Here is a 7433-nt window from a genome sequence, read left to right on the forward strand (position 1 = left end):
TTAGAAGTGGATTCTGATGAATAAATTATATTTGTAAAGGGAAAATGTCCCCTCCATCAGCACAATACATACTAGTTAATAAAATATCCTTATTCATTCATGTCTCCATTTTCTAGGACCAGAGAGAGAAGTTCTGCAAACAGTTTCAATCATTCCACTTGCCATCATCAAAATACTGCCATCTCTCTGAGTTAAAGTGCTTCTGAATGAAGTTTAGAGCTAGCATCCTTTTCCGCAGTGTTACTTTAGCAGAAAGGAAAATTCAGAGATTTAGGGAAGAGAGTGTTAATTATATCTATATTCACACACAGATGACCCTTAATTCAATATTAAATTCTTTATAATAAAATTCTTTTTATAAATCTTACAAATGAAAACACCCTAGTTCATCAGCTATAAGGAAATATTATTGAAATGCCCTATAAGTTTATAAAGTGGTCTTAAAATGCTGTGGGACACTACTTTTCAAAATATGCAATTAAGATTTGTAAGTTTAATGTTTTATACTAGGTACCCAACTCACAGTCCTTTAATTCTGCATTAGAATACTGATGATAATATAATACTGTAATCAGATGTAATCTCTTCTAAGATGATCTGACGGCTGTTTAAAATTTTGTAGTCTATTTTTCACTTAATGCTTCCTATTGACTTTTGTTTTTTATCTTCAATATTTCAGTAAAACAACCCTCTAAATTTTAAGTTCTTTGCCACATCTTATAAGGCAACTTATCCTTTCATAAACAAGATATTTGCTGAAGGTAAAAAATGAATCTGATACACAAGCAAATTACCTTGCAACCACAAATACTCAAGCAATTCTTATTCAGTCCTTTAAAGCATGAAATTTCTATTATACATGTTATTTTTAAAGAAGCTATTTAGTTGACAATATTACATCCAAAAATGTAAAGATAAATGTGGCATGTTTGTCTACTACTGCAATCTTGCATATATTCTGCAATGAACACCCACCCACGTCACATGCTACAAAGTTTCCTAAAGTAGTTTTTGTTAAAGAACTGTTATGTATCGGACCAACCCCTAGGGTTCCTAGCTTAGAGGAAAAAAATGCTACCAAAGCCTAACTTTCCCTTCTTGAAGATGACTCTGCGTGTGTGTGTGTGTGTGTGTGTGTGTGTGTGTGTGTTGCAGGGATGGGGGAGTAAATAATAACTTATCATTTATGTATTTATTGTGGTCCATTTTAACATGTCATATTTTTAATTAAATGAGTGAATGCATGTAAAGCTCTTAGAAAAGTACCTGTTTATTAGCACACGATGCTATATAAATGCTTGCTGCCACCGTTATAATGCCAGATAATTTGGCAGGAGGCCAACTTGTACAAATCCTTATAAATTTCAAAAGACAATGTCCAGAAATACAGTTAGGTACTAAAATGAGTTATTCAGAAAGCCTTATGAGACTGTTTCTACACAACCAGTGGCAAAAGTATTACAAAATAAAAATGCTTCAACTATAATCTTTAGACAAACTTGTGGCACACTCTGAGCCATGAATTATATGAGCAGAGGGCCTTGAGAACTTCACATGCTGTGACCAAAGAGGCAGATGTACATGGAAACCTGATTCTTCTCACACCACTCAGCTACAAATTTGCCCTAAAGTATGTATAGCTATGGAGTTTGCCCACAAAACTACTGGGACAGTAAAGGGTGAGGTAACAATGCTTTCAATATTGATTCTTTCTCTAATTTCATAAACACTGTATTTCTCCAAACATCTGATGAAGGACCAAAACACAGGGCTGTCGTTCACTACCCACAGTGAATTGGTCTTTCTGCCATTGGAACTCTCTGATACTGGCTCGGAAATCTCTGAGTTTGGAAAGTCTGAAAACGCAGGCCCTTCCACGCTGGTGTTCAGGTACGTTTCTACAAAGACTGTACTGCCTAAGTTCACCTCAGAGACAAACCTGAATTCGGTCTCTAACTCTATCACCTTCCTTGAGAATGCTAAACCTCTATTTTCTCATGCATAAATGGGGATATTAGCATTTCCCTCCTAGGTCAGTGGGGAAACTAAAGAGAAAATTATTGTGAAGCATGTAATATAGTGTCTGAAACATGGCAGTGTCCAATGTTTATATTATATAATCATCATCATCATATACTATTTTTATTTTTAAATCTCATCAAAATAACTTTTATAAAATTTGCTATAATTTCACTTCAATTTATACAGTATCTTTTCTCACTCCTTCCTCCAGGAGCCTCTAACCACTTTATAGTCACTAATTACAATAGTTTCCAAATTGAATAACTATCCTCCCAGAACATTGAGCTAACAGAAGTGAAAAAAGAAAGCCTTATATTTCTATGAATTCATTACTTCTTACTCTTTTAGAAAAGGGTGTCTTCTGGCTCTCTATAATATTCTATATATCCAATAGAAGGGCAAGCCTATAATCAAAGCAACTGCTCTTACAAGGTATATATTTAGTACTGTACCTGGCACGCATCACCATGGTCCACAGTAGAGGTTCAATAAATGAAGCTGAATGAAAAAACCAGTCAATCATTACATTCTAGGGCCAGGAGAACTGTGGGCCATAATAACATAAGATCTTTATCTTGCTTCTTCTGGTTTCATATACAAGACCACAGCATTTCAATTAATTCACCAAGACACTATGTTTTACAAATGCATACAGAAAACTTCAACTATTGCTTAATGTTGTCACTGCCCTAGTCATTTCAGATACAGTCGCAGTTACTTTATTCTTACTAAACCATGTCCTGTTTCTGCATTGTAGTATTACTAATATTACTACACATTCTTCTAACTATTCTATCAAACTTAATAGTGCAAACATCCTATTCACACTAATGAGGCCCAGCGCAGTAAAAATACCATTCAGTTACAGTTGGTTTATTACACTGACCAATGAGGGAGAAAAAAAGGCTACTATTTACTAGGAAAATACTAACATCATCGAATGCAAACAATTGGATTTTCCCATAAATTGTAGTTCTTACTAATCATAGATTTATATATTTAAAGTTTCACATATTCCATTATGTGCAATTTTGATAGCATTTAAAATTTAAAGAATAATATTTAATCAACTAAAATTTAACATACTAACTTAGTTACTAAGTTTCAGCTTTATTCATCCTAAGCAGCTAAAGACATGTCTATAAAACACCTGAAGTTAGACCGTAGCCCCAATACAATGCAGAACTTTTAAAAATCAGTTAGAGTGATTAAATGTTATAAGCAGAAAAAGTGACTGTGTAAACATAGCATGGAGGTGGCGGGGGCTAGTTCTGCTTTCATGTGGGTTAATTTTCTTTAAATTTAGTGACATTCTGCATAAGATACAGGTTTACTAGAATTTTAGAAAAACAAAAACAGATTAAGGTTACATTAAGGTCATTATTAATAGTAAAGCACTTAAGGAAGTTAGTAAAGGAAAGCATTCAAAGGATTTTGAAATTTTTGTAATATACTCTCCATAAATATCCCCAAATAAAGGCCAGGCACAGTGGCTCATGCCTGTAATCCCAGCACTTTAGGAGTCTGAGGCAGGCAGATCACCTGAGGTCAGGAGTTTGAGACCAGCCTGGCCAACATGGTGAAACCCCCATCTCTACTAAAAATACAAAAATTAGCTGGGTGTATTGGCATGTGCCTGTAATCCCAGCTATTTGGGAGGCTGAGACAGGAGAATCACTTGAAAGCAGAGGTTGCAGTGAGCTGAGATTGTGCCAGTGCACTAAAGCATGCCTGGGCAACAGAGCAAGACTCTGAAAAGACAGACAGACAGACAGAGAAAGAGAGAGAGAGAGACAGAGAGAGAAAGAGGGAGAAAAGAAAGACGAAATCCCCAAATATGAAGACCTACAGCTTAAGAAAATAAATAATGCTTCCCCAAACGTGTTGCTTCACAGAAGCCATAGAAAACCTCACCACAGAGCAGGGGATCCTAGCAGCAGGTCCCACTTCAAACAGACACAATTTTAACATACCACTGAATCCCAGACCAGGATCTGGGGCAGGGAAAAGGAGTAAGGTGGTTCACAGGGATTCTGGCATTCTCATAAAATAGCTATATCACAGTATAGGGGCAGCCATTGGGTAGAAGAATTACAGGGGAAAATCAAAATTCATATGACTAAAATTATCAAACTACTCCAATTTGTGGATTATATTTGAAGTACAGTATAAGTCTTACCAATTCATTACTGAGATATTAATTGCACATCACTTTTAGCCATATTTTTAAGACTATATAAAGACACAGAAACCAAAACCTTACTAATAATACTACTAGGTGCTGAAAATACCTCATGTAACTTAAAAAAAAAAAAAAAAGTATCAAATAATGTTGAATTCAGGTTTGCTCATTTGCTCACTGTAAGGAATCAAATCCAGTGATTAGCATATTGTGCATGTGGAGTAGTTATATGCCTTTCAATTCATAAATCAGAAATTGGACATCTGAAAAGATGTTGTAATGTGGGAGGGTCTTACATAATAAAGGTCATTATAACTCCTGGCTCTGGAGCTATATGATCTAATATCCTCTCTGGTGGATCATGATATGCCCATGCATTACAGTTCTTGTTGACAGTCTGTTGCCTTGGAAATATTTCATTATTTCAGTTTTTCCATTTGTAGACCCTTGGCCTTGTGATATGAAGGCCATCCTATTTCATATTTTCGATTATCATTTAAGCAATCTTTTGGAGCTATTTATATATATAAGCAAGTGTTAGACAATGCATATAATCATTTATCATCCCTATTTAAGCTTATACTGTAGATAGAAATACCTCCAAAAAACAGTCTCCACCACCTTTACTTTCTCAACCAAAAGCCTTGTGCTACTGGGATATGCTTTGCAAATCAGCATGGGCATATCACATGCTTGACACTTCTCTCTGTCTAATTTTCTTGGTTATACATCCAGATAGTAGAAAAACTTTGTGGTAGCGCTATATAATTTGCAGTCTATTGGAGTTTAAAGAAAATCAAACAAGTTTATGTACACAAGGTTTTCAACTTGTTCTTTCAGGCTCTAAAGAGGCACTTTCTGTATATGTAACTCAAAGAAATTTAAGAAGCACTAAATAGTAACCAAAGACATTATCAAGAATGAGCTTATTTTTCTGAAATTTACATTATAAGCATTACTGTAAGGAAATGACTTTGGTACTGTATTATTATACACAGGTTAGATATTTCATAAATAAATGAGACAATTCAAAAGATGTTTTTTTCTCTGTTTCTGCTTACTAATAGATTTGAAAAGCAGTAAAGAATACATTGTCCATAAATGCCTCTGTGAAATCAATGATTTGGAAAACATTTTTTTAAATAAATAGGAGGATACTATTTAAAACATACCCACAGAAAGTCATCTTTTATAAACATATTTGTGTTCAACTGCTACAGGGAAATACTACTATTAACCAACAAGTTCTAGGCACAATGTGCAAATAAAGGTGGAATTATTCACTTACTTGAAGCAAGTAGTATGAAAAACAGCCCCCTCCTGAACAAACCATCTGATTTCCCATTTCTCATTACAAAACCAAATCAACTTACATGTGTAATGTTTACACTTAAAGTGTTAAGAGCATTTAAAACCCTGATAACAGAGTGAACCCTTGGGGCATAAAACAACTGTTTGGATAAGGGGCCAAGTTGGTGGTTACTGCCTTTTGAAAGGCTTAGTTTATAACTCCTTCCTTCCTATCTTCTACAGTGCTCCTTCTGCCCCGCACCCCGCTGTTATTACTCCTCCTTCTCCATACAGGTTAAACCTTCTCAGATCCAACCTTTAAAATGACAGCATCCAAGCTGAACAAGAAGATGCTATTAAAGGGCATTAAATTAAATACAGTATATCCTCCTACAACTTCAATCAGAATTTCAGACCAAGTGTTATTTAGTTCAGCTCTCAAGTGGAGCAGAATAACAAATCGCACACTTTGATTTACCTTCTTCGAATGCCAAATGGAGACAGGTGATAAAGAAAGCACTCATGCACAGGCTATGAAGTTTCCTCTAGAAATTAATTCTATCTCTGAGATTCTTATCTCAGAGAAATTCCCAAAATGGCACACAAATAGGCCTCTGCTAGAGAGATTACTGGGGCCATCCCAGTAAATACATTTATTAACAACACAACTGGGAGGGAGGGAGGGAAGGAAGGAAGGAAGGAAGGAAAGAAGGAAGGAAGAAAGGGAGGGAGGGAGGGAGGGGGAGGGGGGAAACCAATTATAAACTTCTGATATCAAAAAGTATTCATGTTAGATAAAAAATAATTTTTAAAATCCTTGCACAACGCTCTGAAAAATTTTTTTTACTACAAGAGTAAAGTAATATGTGAATTCTTCATGAAACACTGATACTTCTTAAGAAGTAAATGCTCATTTTAGCTATATGAGTTATCAGATTTTCTACAGTTTGGGAGCAATAGTTAATGCTATACACATTTAACATCTTTAAAAACTGGATTTTGTATGATTTACTCCCTGATACATGATGTTTACAGAATCATCTCGCGTTTAGAATTAGTCAATTATGTATCTACTTAACAAAAGTATTCCTTAATCCTGACAATTCTGCCTTCCCTATTGTATGAAAGAAATAAGCAACAGTACAATATAAGCTTTTTAAATGAATGGATGCCTGAATATCTCCTTATCGTCTTCTGATGTAAGCTATAGGTTAAATATTATGTTGCATCAAAAATAAAACTATGTTATAATAATTAAATCTTGCAACTAAGCACACCCCTTGTCTTCAAGTTCACTTAAGCCTGTGAGGAAAATCAACGCGCCTGCTGCGGGTAGGGGTGCATATATCTGACTGTATTTGTTTTCCTCATGAATCAATGGGTAACATTTCATGCTTCCTACTGCGCCTTTCCTCTTCGGAGACAGAAAGAGATATCCACTTTGCTCAAACCAATATGCTATATACAATTAATGTCATTAACGCTGCCAATTAATAGTAAATAGGATTCCAAAGAAAGTAGGCTGGGTGGACAGCAGGAGGGAAAACCACGTTGGTGGTGATGGGGAGGGGGTGCTGAGTTACTCTGAAAATCTATCAATGCTACTCACGTAGGACAGTTACGGGTATTTTGAACACAAACTCCCTTTTCCTGTGGCTGTACTAGTTTAACTAACTTCAAACAGACATGCTCCACTGAGCCCCTTGCCTGGATATGCAATTCTCACCAGGAACTTTTTAAAACACAGATCCCCAAACAGTAACTAACGGGGCATAGATGCTCCAACTGCTGACACATTTTGGATCTCGCTGTTTGTTTGCTTATTTGGATTTGAGGGTTTTCTTCTTTATTTTTCTTTTTCCTTTGGGAGGGGCATGGAGGGGAGGGAAAGATGAGAGCGGAGGGCAGAGCGGGAGACCCACAAGTTGCCGAGCGGAGG

The 7433-nt window shown here is 35.8% G+C and overlaps 1 protein-coding gene across 1 annotated transcript in view; it reads right to left on the reverse strand.

Annotated features, from left to right (window-relative positions):
• NPAS3 (neuronal PAS domain protein 3) overlaps positions 1–7433 on the reverse strand; it is a gene marked incomplete at its 5' end in the record, with an annotated part of 876143 nt that overhangs the window by 860072 nt on the left and 8638 nt on the right. The window lies entirely within an intron of this gene.

Source organism: Mandrillus leucophaeus, unplaced genomic scaffold (assembly GCF_000951045.1).
Source record: "Mandrillus leucophaeus isolate KB7577 unplaced genomic scaffold, Mleu.le_1.0 Scaffold596, whole genome shotgun sequence".
Lineage (NCBI taxonomy): Eukaryota > Metazoa > Chordata > Mammalia > Primates > Cercopithecidae > Mandrillus > Mandrillus leucophaeus.